General features: G+C 35.0%; 1 protein-coding gene across 3 annotated transcripts in view; it reads left to right on the top strand.

The window, feature by feature from the left end:
• The window catches only part of EHBP1 (EH domain binding protein 1), a 293,792-nt gene that overhangs the window by 101,319 nt on the left and 179,157 nt on the right, over nt 1–13,316 (top strand). The gene's annotated exons all lie outside the window — the stretch shown is intronic.

Genomic DNA, 13,316 nt, shown 5'->3' with positions numbered 1-13,316 from the left:
AAAGACTGAGAACTTAAGTGGTAAATTATTTAGCCTGTAAAAGGATGTCTTATAGCTTCATTCTATTTTTGTTAGTCATCCTGTTCAGTCTCTCTTGCTAGAAATATTACCTGATGTGTTTATAACACATGGTTTGTGTATATGGCACATTTATCACTTTGTTTTTTACCAATTTGAATTCTTTTCATTTTAATTTACTTGAGAATCAGAAGCAGAGGGAGACACAGAGACAGAGAAAGGAAGAGACAGTACCCACATGGAATTGTTGCCCACATGTCCCCAGTGCCTGGGACTGGCCTGAGCCAGGCTGAAGCTAGGAGTCCAGATCTCAGTCCTGGTCTCCCACATGGGGAGAGGGACCTAAGAATTTGACCCATCACCTGATGCTTCCCAGGATGTCCACTCACAGGCAGCATGAATTGTGAGTGGGTTCAGGACTAAAACCCACATGCTGTGATATGGGATGTGGGTGTCCCAACTGGCCGATTAATGTCTAAGCCAAATGCCATCCCACAGGTAACTTTTGATTAAAACTAAATTTCAACTAGACACTAGCAACGTGAAGTAGAAGCAAAAATGAACACACAAATCTGTAGCTGTTTTGAGCATTGTTAAACTGCTTTGATCACAACAGTAGGAAAAATGATAACTATATTACTATAGTAGTATTAAGTGGAAAAGGTAATATGTTTAACAGAATGTAAATTTAATGAAAGCATTCAGTAATTATTAGATTTTATAGCTAACTCCTTATTAGCTTAGGAACACACATGTATTTCATTTTCTCAGATTCTGGAAAAGCAGTAACATTCTTTTAGATAGTGTAAACTTCTCTAATTCTAATTGAGGAAAATGTTTTGTTGCAGCTTGTGGTGACTCAGATTTTTTTTGGAATGCTACTTTTGTATGTTTTTTTTTCTTTATTTTACTAAATTTTATAGAGACGGTAGTCTTTTTTGACCCTAAGTTCTATAGCACTGTCTGGAAACAGTTAATATATGTCAACTGAAAGGCTACAGGGAGTGAATGAGGCTTTATTTTATTATAAACCATGTTGAAATCTGTCTTGCTATCTTGTTTCATTTAACCTTTAATTGTGTCCTAGGTTGAGGTGGTTCTATTTTATGGAAGAAGAATGTTCTAGAAGACATACATAATTCAATGCTCAATAATTCAAGATTAGTTTTCCAAAAGTAGTGAGTTTAAAATATATGTGTTAAGCAAGCAGGAGTAGGTAGAGATATCAGGTGACTAAACACATATTCTCAGTCAACAAATACACAATCATTATAATAGGAATTTCCTTTGATGTTACATTTATTCCTCAACATTTTCTATTATATTTGAAGAGTGTGGTAACATAATAGTACAGCATATTATGGCAGTTGTTTGGCTTCTTCAGTTGCATTTTTTAGCACATTTAAATTCCATTCCAAAGTTATTAACTTTCAAGGATTTTTTTTTTTTTTTGCACTGACACCACTACTTGAAAAATGTTTCAGTGAAGTAGCTTTAGGATAAAAATGGTAGTCAAAATTAAACAGTAAGGTTAAAATAATTGTTCAAAATTAAGCAAAATTAATTTGTTTGATAAATATGTTACAAATGAAGTATGATAGGTATTTTCATTTACCAGCTAACTTAAACTGACTACTTGAACACAGCGTATATTCACGCTTCATGCCAACTTTTAAATTCCTTCTGACTCTTGTTGCATGCTAATTGTATCTTAGTATCGCAATATAAATAAATAAAATGTGCCAGTATTATATCAATAAAAATTATCTTGTGTATTAGTCCCTCAACTGAGCTCAAAGCTTCTTCAGTACTAACAATGATTATGTATGTCTTCTAGATCCACACCTAGAGATTATTCATTAGTAGCTTCTAATGGAAAGTTGTTACTAAATAAGCAGTAGCTGATAAAATGTATCTTCTGAAATTACAGTCTTTGCTAGAAGGTGAAAGTCAATCCATGTTATCTGTACTTGGAATGATCAAAAATCCACCCTGTTCCGAGACAGACTCCCTTGCTAACTTGAAACGTATTTTGGAACTGGCTGTCAGACAGGAATATTTTACTAATGCTGGTTGTATGAATACGTTCTAGAGACAGGCAACAATAGTGAATGGACAGGAGAGTTTTCAGTTATAGTTGAAAACACAGTCCTTAAATGTAGCTGGAGTGATAGACTTTTTAATTGAAAATTTCCTGTAGCCAGTAGTAGAAATTATCTGCGGTATGAAGACGATGAATGACTCTGTCTGTATGGCAACCTCACAGTGCTACCGCAGTATCTAAGAAAATGACTTTTTGTTTATGTTAAATTTCTGAATATTCATCAATATAAGAGGAGATTCCTCTATAAATGATAAGACCCTACTTAATATATTTATACTAATCAAGTTCAATTGAAGCCATAGGCAGGAAACATTGTTAGGAAAATCCAGACATTCTGAGGTGCATTAAAGACTCCTAGTATGCTTAGCCTTTTTGCAAAGGTCACCGTGAACTCTACTTCGTTCAGTCAGACATTCTAACTACAAGACAAAACTTAACACTAGATTCACTTAAAAAATATTGGACAGGAAATACTGCATGCCAGCAGGGCATTCCTTTTTCACTGGAGTCTTCATAACAGATACTTTGTCTTTTATCACCAAAAGACAGCTTGGGTACAAAGAGACAAGATCCACATGGTTAAGAGCAGGAATTCTCTTGGCTTGAAATTTCCATACAGCCTTAGAACTGATGTCTGTTTGGAAAGTTTTGTGAGTAATAGCTTCCATGATCCCTTTACAGGGACATGCCCAGTTATAAAAGTCTACATTCCAGAAGCTCACAGGGTTCACTACCCATTCAAAGTCCTCCTATGCAAGTAGAATTTATCAATCAGGATTCATTTTTACCATAAGCAGTATTGCCTGGTATTTGTTAATCTTTTTCTCATAGTTGATAAAATTAATTCGGGAGAAGGAAGAGAGTGACATATTGGCTACCTTCAGGGAACAAAATGTAACAGCACAGATGGTAGTAGAGGAGATACCAGTTACAGATTTGAGGAGCTAGAGTTGATGATGGTATGACTCAGCCCTCTGAGATTAAATGTCCTACTTGTAAAGACTGTGTATGGGGATAAGTAGGCTTCCCATCTTTGATTAGAAGTTTCCTTACAATAAATATAGGACTCTGGTCAGAGAATTTATCCATTTCTTTGCTTCTGGTGTTTCATTTATTTATTTTTTAAAAACAGGATATCTTTCAGCCTAGTTCAGAACAAAATAATCAGATTGCAGGGAATCACATGAAAATTTAAATCACTACCTACTTTGGAGACCTGCAGGTGTGGGGTACGTCAGTCCACAGGCTGTAAACGCCAGCAAAATCATTTGGTATATGCCTAGCAAGGCAGTTTCAGGAGGTACTTGAAATGAAATTCAATAAATACACAGCAGGCTAATGTTTTAAACTGAATATATTTATGAGTAAAGTTATATATAATATATATATAAACAGAACAGATTTCATGTATTTCATAGATAATGATTATTTTTTACTTATGTTTAAAGAATTTTTTTTTGAAAAGCAGATTTTACAGAAAGAAGAGAGACAGAGAAAGTCTTCCATCTGGTACTTCACTCACTAAATGGCTGCAGTGTCCAGAGCTAAGTTAATCTGAAATTGAGAGCCAGAAGTTTCTTCCTGGTCTCCCACATGGGTGTGGGGACTCAGTGACTTGAGCCATCCTACACTGCAGAGAGCTAGATTGGAATTGTAGGTACCACAGTGTTGAGGATTAGACTGCTGAACCACCAAACGTTAACTCCTCTCTCCCTCTCACCCTACCTCATCCTTCCTTTTTTCTTTTAATTTTTTGCAGTAACATACTTTCCATTTAATTTATAATCACAAGCTTAGCACTCCTCTAGATGAAGAGTTCTACAACTAAAATGTAGAAAGACTGATCTTCAGGATCTACATAATAGTCTTCATTTATGTCCGTTTTGTTGTAGGAGACGGGATATCATTCTTTTTAATGGCTGAATAATATTCCATGGTGTGTGTGTGTAGACACACACAAACACTGTATATATGTGTGTGTGTAATACATATATATATATATATATATATAATATTTACTTTATCCATTTATCAGTGGATGTACATCTGGGTTGATTATAGTGAATGAATTGCCGTAAACATGGGGCAGCAGATAACTCGTATGCTGATTTCATCCGGGGGTGGAATTGAAGGGTTGGTTGATAGATGCAGCAACAGTAATAGAATATCTTTTTCTATACATCCTTACCAGCATTGTTTTTCTGATACCTGTGTGATAGCCATTAATTGGGGTGAGTGAAATCTCATTTTGATTTTTTAGTTTGCATTCTTTGGTGGCTAGTGATCCTGAACAGTTTTCCATGTATCTGTTGGCCATTTGTATTTCATCTTTTGAGAAATTCCTGTTCATATCCATAGTCTATTTTTTTTAACTGAATAGTTGGTTTTCTTTTTGAGTGAGTTTCTTTTGAGCTGTTTGTGTTGTTGATATTGATCCTTTATCAGATACTTTATTTGTAAATATTTTCCAGTTATATTTCCTTCGCTGTACTGAAGGTGTTTAGCTTCCCATTTGTCTATTTTTGCTTTTATTGCCTGTGCTCTGGTAGTCTTATTTAAGAAATCTTTGGCTGTGCCAATGTCTTGCAGTGTTTTGTTATATTTTCTTCTAGTAATTTGCTGTTTCCAGGTCTTAGATTTAGATTCCTGATCCATTTTGAGTTGATATTTGTGGAGGGTGTAGGGTAGGGGTCTTATTTCATACTTCTACATGCAGAGATCTAAATTCCCCACCACTATTTGTTAAAGAGGATATCCTTTCTTCAAGGAGTAATTTTGGTTAATTTGTTAAAGGTTAGTTAATTGTTGATATGTGCATTAATTCCTGGAGTCTCTAATCTGTTCTATTTGTCTACATGCTTTCTTGTACCACTACTGGACTTTTTTTATTATAATTTTCACAGGCTAATTTTTAAGTTGATAGTTTTATATGATCCATAATGATGTTCAAAATCTCTAAATAGTCCTTGGTAGAAAAAGAATTCCCATTGCTTGGTTGAATTTTTAGAAAACTGCGTTTATATTCAGTCATTAAGATTGGAGGATAAAAGTTGAAAAGTAGAGAGATGGAAACAGTTTGACCTCTTGAGCCAAAAAGTTGAGCCAGCACTCTGCAGCTTCCTCTTTTTTAAAAGAATTTGATAGACACGGTTACGAGGCTGAAAACAGCAGTGTTTGGAACTCAAATGTGTCAATTTAGAGAATAAAAGTGGCAGAAGTCACAGATACAAATCCTGCCTGATTTCTCTGTCTCTCTTACATCCTAATGCTGCTTTATAAATGTCTAAGTATTATCTAATTCCCTGAAACTCAATACTAAGAGAATGTTGTTGAATGAATGTTGAGAACACACCTGACAGAGTTGGGACAAAATTGAGAGCTCTAAAAACTTAATCAGAAACCTCCAATTGTTTAGTAGAAAACCCCAGAGACAACTGATAGAATTCTAACTACCAATATGAATTCCCTGAGACTTTATCCTTGAAATTCAAGATTGATTTAACCATGTTAAAAAAAAAGAAAAAAAATGACATTATCATCTCAGCAACGGAGAACAACATTTGACAAACTTCAATGCCAAGTTATTCATTCAAGTTTTAACAGCCTGAAACTTCTTCATTTTAAAGGAATCTATGGAAAACAACGATTAATAACATAGTTGATTGTGTGACACTGAATACTGCCTTATAATGCTGAGAATAAAGTAAGAGTGCTACTTTCATCACTTCTGGTCAACATTCATCTGAGTGTACTAACAAAGCCACATGATATAAGATCAACATAGAAAAAATTATATATACAGTATCATATTGATATAGAATGTATCAGTCCTAAAATAGATCCAAACTTAATTTGTTAGGTTTTTTTTTTTTTCAACAAAGGTGTTAACATAGTTCTTGGGGAAAAGAAAGTCGTTTTCAGTAAATGATATTGGGAGAATTGGATGTCCATATAGAAAAAAGTTAACCCCAACTCCCAACTCTCAAATATATAAACATTAATTCAACATGGACCATAGAACTAAATGTGAAACCTAAGACTAAAAGCCAATTAAAAAGATAGAAGATAATATGCTTGTGACTTGAGAGTAAAGTGAGAGTTTTTACATTGGGCTTGCAAATTATGGACAATCCCCAATTTAAGATGATTCACGTGCAGCTTTTAAACTCTGAAAGTACAAAGGCAGTATTCACATTGAGTAGAAATTGTACTTTAAATATAAACTTTGATCTTTTCCAGTGCTAGCCATTCACTACACTCTGAGCAGTGCCAGTGAGCCATGGGTCTCACTTAGCTCCTAGATCATGAGAATGAAAACCTGACACTCTACAGAGTCTTTAGTGACTAAGTTAAAATGTTCAGTAAGCCGGATGTTTTAAATGCATTTTCAGCAAGAATTGTTTTCAACTTACAGAGGCACACCTCATTATAGGTAGAGGAACATCTGTAATGATCCTGAAATTGAATTTTAATGATTTAGACATCTTCAAACTTAAAAGCAAATTCATGAAAATAAACCGTCAAGAAAATGTTATAGGCAAAGGGGGATGGTGTTGCAGCATAGTAAGTTAAATGTCCACCTTTGGGATCCCATACGGTTTAAGAGGAAAATGTCCAACTAAAAGGAAATGATATATCTGACATAGGCCTTACTTCCACAATAGTTAAAATGTCCTATAACAAGACAGATTACGCTGTTTTTAAAAAATGTGTGAAGATGTAAACATATGGTTCACAAAGATTATCATCCAATGAGCACATGAAAAAAGTTCTCAAATTAAGATTACACCCACTATAATGGTTAAAATTTTAAGACTGGAAACACTAAATGGACCAAATGAAGCTCTCATCCACTGCTGAAAGAATATACAACCACTTGGTTGAGTTTTTGATACCAACTAATGTATACTTGCCTTAAAACCGAGCAATTCCACATAGCAGTGAAAACGTAGGAGCACAATAAAATGTCCCATAAGATATACATAACAATTTTATTTTTAATATCTGAAACTGAAATATATCAGGTGTATACCAATGGGAGGAATTGTTAAATGAACTAGTATGTTCATAAGTAGATTTCCATTCAGGAAGAAAACGAACTTTTAATATTTTCTGCAACCTAAATATGAGTCCAAACTTTTATGCTGAGATAAAGAGGCCTTACGTAAAAGAGTATATACTGTATAACTCCATTCATTCTACATTCTATAAAGGCGAAACAATTTTGTGTGGAAAGTGCTAGAATAAAAGGTGGCGGTTCCTCATTCTTAGGTACTGGGAAGTATGGAAAGTTGTGAGTGGTTTTCCTCTTTGTTTCGCCCCTTTTCCCCAGGAACAAGAAGAAGAAATAGCAGATTTGGAAGCAATGAATTCATCCAGTTTTCCCTAAACCATGATTCTTTCCACCCTGATCAACCATGTAATCATTATGAAAATAAATAAATAAATAGATAAATACATAAGTTTTAAATTTTAAAAAGCGCCTGAATAGTGATAGTTTATGAGGCTGAATGACTGAAAGGTGTGAGAGAACCTTGCAATATGATGCAAATGTTCTATATCTTAGGTAGCATATGGTATACATTTGTCAAAGTTCATTAAATTTTATATGTGTGTAATGAAATCCTTAAAAAAAACATGTACAACGTCTGATAGATTAGTAAGAAGATAAGTAATTTCCAGCTTCTGGTTGATCTTCTATGTGGCATAGCTAACTGATCTTCAAAGTTTGTCACCTGATCAATCAGGCTTTCCAACAGCCATTCTATTTCATAGTCTCCTCCCTTGCATCTGGATTGGCTTTGCAGGTTCCTTTTGACAAACTGGATACAAAGCTTAGTTAAGAGATAACTATCGCTTCTGCTTGAGGCGCTTAGATGCATGGTGTATGGGAAATGAGCAAACATAAAAAATTGACTGTCCTAAGCCTGCTTCACTGAAAGGAACCCCAAACCAATTATATGGAAAGACCACTTGGAGAGAGGAGAATGCCTAGCCAGCATCCATTTCTAACCTTCCCAGCTGAAATACGAAATGTCAGTGAAGAAACACTGTTTTGAGTTCAGATGACTTCAAACTAATCTCCTTCCAACTGCAGTTACTACTCAGTTGAGTCTGTTTGGCCCACTAAGCTTTGAAAGTGTATAATTTGCTTCAAGTCGTCGTTGGGATGGTAGCTTAATACATGGACATAGAGATAGATTCATGGATAAAATATCCATTTCTATAATTAAAAAATAAATCATGTCTTGTATCTTTCTGACTTTATAAACTTGACAACAGGTATTCTGACAGTTTGTTTCACTCATTTTATGCAGGGCTGGAGAACCATTTTTCTGTCAGAGGCCGTTTAGACATTTATAATGTCTTTCATGGGCTGTACAGTTATCTTAAAAATCAGTGTGTTATGGATTTATTAAAGTGTATACTTTCTGGCTACTAACACTGAAGTAGGCTTGGCAGTCTCAGAATAAATGATGAACCTGGTATTCTCCCACTCTGGTTATGACATTCATTAAGTACTTGCTATGTGGCAAAAATTATTAAGACTTAGAGTAACAAATTGAGCATGGCATGTATGTACAACTGTTGAATTCTTATATCTGAATGTCTTGTGAGAGGAATGATTGCTATCCTTAGTGTGGAAAAGCCCACAAGGCAGTTGGAAATTCATTTCTGTCCCTCAGTACATATTTCAGAGTTATCTTTAATTATGACTGTTTAACTCAAGAGAACAGGTCAGTTTTTCAAAGAGATGAGCAAATTTTAGAGGAGGAGGGAAAAATAATATTTAAGAATCTGAGGACAGGATTGTAATTAATAAGACGTTAAGGTGGAACTATCGAGGACATGAGGGGGGAGAATCAGGCAGTACTGGAGACCTATAAAAATTAATTTCATGGAGGGAATGATAATATTTATTCACGCAGAAGTCAAATATAATAAGAGCTAAAAAAATGTATCTAGAATAATTGTCAGTTAGGATGTAAGTGACCTGTAGATTCAGTGAAAGCAGGGTGAATAAGTATGGTGATAAAAGCAGAATGTAGTAAGTTGAAGGGTAGATGAAAATGGAGAATAGTTTAAAAATAACAGACTAGTATGTGTTTGAAAATAAGAGTGTCTAGTCAAACTAAAAGACAGTGATTGAGGAAACTTTATATTTTGGGCAACTAAATCATGGAAGTCCATTGGAGAGAAAATATTGGCAAGGAAAGGTCGAACATTCTGGGACGAATACTTGGTGTCTACTTTCTTTTTTGAAGCAGTCCCTTCCTTTCTCATTATAGTCTGTGGTATTGAATATCACATTATTAAACCCGTTAGATGTATCCGTAAATTGGATATTTATTGGTTTAAGCCTCTGAGGAAAATGATACCTTTTTTCTTTTTTAAAATGATACCTCTTTGACCTTGATCTCTGCCAGGAAGTGGAAGTGTTATTAGACCATCTTAAAATAAGACATACCTGTACTGACCTTGTTATGCTGCACAGAGGAATGAGGATGTTGTAAATTTTCAGGTGTTCTACCTCCAGGCAGTTTTTTTTTTCTTTTACCTTACCTACAGTCTTTCTTAAAAGGGAAAAGCCAGTTACTCTTCATGCCACCATCCCATCCTTCTTTTTTTTTTTTTTTTCAATGTGATAATCTCTGTTGGTCAATTTCTATCTTCTTTCACTTTCCTAACAGTGAAGGAAGTCTCGAATTATTTGACCTCTTGCTTCGATTGCCTGCCCCTAATTTAGTTTCCTTTTTTACTCTTACCAATATGAGCAGCAAGTCTGGACTGACACACTGTTAAAAGCAATGTTCTGGTCGGCAGGTTTATTGGTAAATATGACTAATGCCAGGGTAGAAATTTTGTTTGCGCTATCGTATAGCAATATTAACATTCCCAAAATATGTAAATTTTCATTGAAACAAAGCTTAAATAGGTCTTTATTTTCCAAGTGTCTTGGGTCAGAGAATTTGTTTGGTCAATATATTACTGAGAAAGCTTCCTATTTAAAGAAATAATCCAGGAATAAATTTTTGGTGTAAATCTTTCAAATTTTTAATTTTTTCTGATTATAAAAGTAAAATGTACTATGAGAAATTTGGAATAACAAAGTATGTTTTTTCTTGGGTGTTTCCTTACCAGTAGGCTCCAAGGCCCCTGAGGGGTGAGACAACAGTGTTCTTTGGGCACGCGAGAACTACCAAAGTTGATTGCTGGTGGGGGTGGAGGGTCTCTGATAATTGAGCACAGCTACAAACTTACATAGGCTAGGTAGGGGAGAGCTGAAGGGTGTCTCCTTGCAGTCCCCGCCCCCACTTAAGACAGTGTAATTGGCTAAAAAGCCCGACTATTCCTGTAGACCCTCCAGTCATGTCAGATGCACACAGGACAGGTAAGCTGTGCCTCAGGTCATGGGCAGGTAAGCTATGAGCCACACCCACCAGGTAGCAGGCAGAGACCCAGGGGCGATCTCCCACAGGTTTTTATTTTTGTTTTTGTTTTTCAAATTTGTTTATTTGTTTGAAACCAGTTACACAGAGAGAAGGAGAGATAGACTCCAAATGGCCACTAGTGGCCAGCGCTGGGCCAGGCTGAAGCCAGAAGCCAGGGGCTTCATCTGGGTCTCCCACATGGGTGGCAGTGGCCCGCCCACCTAGCTTGGGCCATTGCCTGCTGCTTTTCCCAGATCATTAGCAGGAAGCAGGATTAGAAGTGGAGCAGCTGGGACATAACCCATTGCCCATATGTGTTGTTGGCATCACAGGTAGCAGCTTTAGTCACTATGCCACAATACCTACCTTAAATAAGTACTTTTTTTTACAGAGAGCAATATAGAGCAAAACTATGTATTTTAGGCTACAGACTCACATAACAATTGCTGATTGAACTATTTCCACGAGAAATTTAATTGGCTATTCCACCTTTGTCACAGTTCCAGAATTATTAGCTTGCAGAGTCACTCAAGAAGCATAACTGCTAATTAAACCCCCATCCCCATATCAATTAGCTCTCAAATTTTTCTATTTAATTTATCCTTTAATAAATAATCTATTAGTGCCAGTGCTGTGGCATGTTGGCTAAGCCTTTTTGTCTGGCAATAGCATCCCATTTGGGTGCCAGTTCACACTCCAGCTGCTCCACTTCAAAACCAACTCCTTGCTTATGGCATGGGAGGGCAGCTGAGAATGGCTCTGCATCCACATGGAAGGCTCAGAAGAAGTTTGGCTTGTAGCCAGTTGGGGAGTAAACCAGTGGGTGGAAGAATTCCTTTTTGTCTTTCCTTCTTTTACTGTGTTTCAAATAAAGATAAAATTTTTTTTTAAATGCCTATTTATTAAGTATGGTATTTCATCAAGTGGTAATGCTTTATCTTCTTTCTCTGTTTTTTCAAGTGCTGTGACCACATTGGGCTAGAATGATATTTCCCAGTGTACATTTGATTTTTCAATGGATTCATAGCTCCTAAAGTTTCACATTCTTTAATTTGGCAACCTTCATAAAAGGACATTTGCCAGCCTGATCTCATTCAATTTACTACAATTAGCATCTTAAGCACCAAACAACTTATAGTTCCTTGTTATGTCTCTCTTCTTGCCTTACTTTTGGCATCATGGAATGCCCTCTGTTTCTCCTTTTGTTTTATAATAATATCTGTTTGTCTAATGTTAACTGAAATATAGATGAGAATTCAGGAAGTCCTGCTAATTTTAAATTCAGTTATAGGCTTCTCCAGTGATGCTGTGTCAGTTGTAATAGTCAGTGTGAATACACACACATTAACTTGTCTATCACACTAAAATACAAAGACAGTTGAGCAGTATCAGCTTAGACATGTGATAGATACTTGACAAATATTAAACAGTTAAGTAATATCCATCTGTCTCATTGAAGCATAAAGGAATTGGCATAGTACCACCTCAGGCATGCAATAGAAAATTGATAAATATTTATTGAATAGGCAAATGCTGCTTTGGGTGCTGCTTTTTGGATTTAAATTAATTTTTAGCTTTATACAACATAAAGGGATGATTGGTATAGATCATCAGATTACCTATGAATTCTGTTCATATGATTAAAAGTTGAAGAAGCAGGTATTCTGTAAGTGAAGTGAGAGTTTGTTTAAAAGGATAGCTCTAAGATGATAGGAAGGGCAGTTTGTCACTAGGGACATTAACGGAAAGGAGAATTCCTTTGGGTTAATTAATGAGGAAGTGGCATCAGTGATTTTAAATATCTATCATTGAAAGTTTGATGAAGGAAAATATGAAAAATTCTAAATATTCAGGAAAATTGCAGTATGATTAATTCACTTGTGTGATAGAATCATCATGACAGTAGTTAAATAAATGTCCACTTTGTACCTAAAACCATAAATAATGTTAATATTTTGAAGATATGGGCCAAGTCTAATATTTCTTTCTTAGTGTTTCCTGTAGCTCTCATGATGTATATAATCTTTGATGAATGATTGGTTTCTACTGTCCTTCAGATTACACTTAAAAATATAAAATATTTAAAATATTTTCGATCCAGTAACTATACATTCAGCACTGTATAGCAACTAAGCAATAGTAACATCCATGATAAAATGCATGTGCCAAAAATGATACCTTACATTTTATAACAGTTAACTGATAGAATGTGCAAAGTCTATGTCTACTACTTAATGAATGCTAGTTGCCATTATTAATACTTCCTTTTTCAGTGTTTAGCATTTTCAAAGTTAAAAATAAATCATTTATAGATATTTAAGACATAGTAATGTAAGGTTCTGCTTAATGACAGATGTCTCAAGACGTGAATAAATGAAGGTAGCCATGTTGCTCACCTGTATTCTTTGATTTGGTTCAAATGAAATTTGATGTGTATATTTAGATTTATAATGTTCATGAATAATACTGCCAATGTTAATTTTACAACTGTTTTCTGTTTCCAAACATTTTCTTTCTCATTAAATGATCTGGATCTGATTGGTTTATGCTTCATACTTGAGTTATTCCCTGGTCATCAATTTGGAAATGTAAGGTTTGCCAGGAATACCCTTGTAGTCTCTTTTTTCTGCCCATGTTGTCTAATTTTCACATATTCATACTTTTCTAAAATATGTGTAACGTGTAGAAAAGTTCTAATATACAAAGCTAATTGTGCTATTTAATTTTTTATGTGTTTTTGACTAAAATGTAATATTGCCTAA

This window comes from Ochotona curzoniae, unplaced genomic scaffold (assembly GCF_017591425.1).
Source record: "Ochotona curzoniae isolate NIBS_2020 unplaced genomic scaffold, NIBS_Ocur_1.0 contig_883, whole genome shotgun sequence".
In the NCBI taxonomy this organism is placed as follows: domain Eukaryota; kingdom Metazoa; phylum Chordata; class Mammalia; order Lagomorpha; family Ochotonidae; genus Ochotona; species Ochotona curzoniae.
The sequence above is the reverse complement of the archived record's forward strand: the minus strand, read 5'-3'. Positions and strand labels throughout refer to the sequence as shown.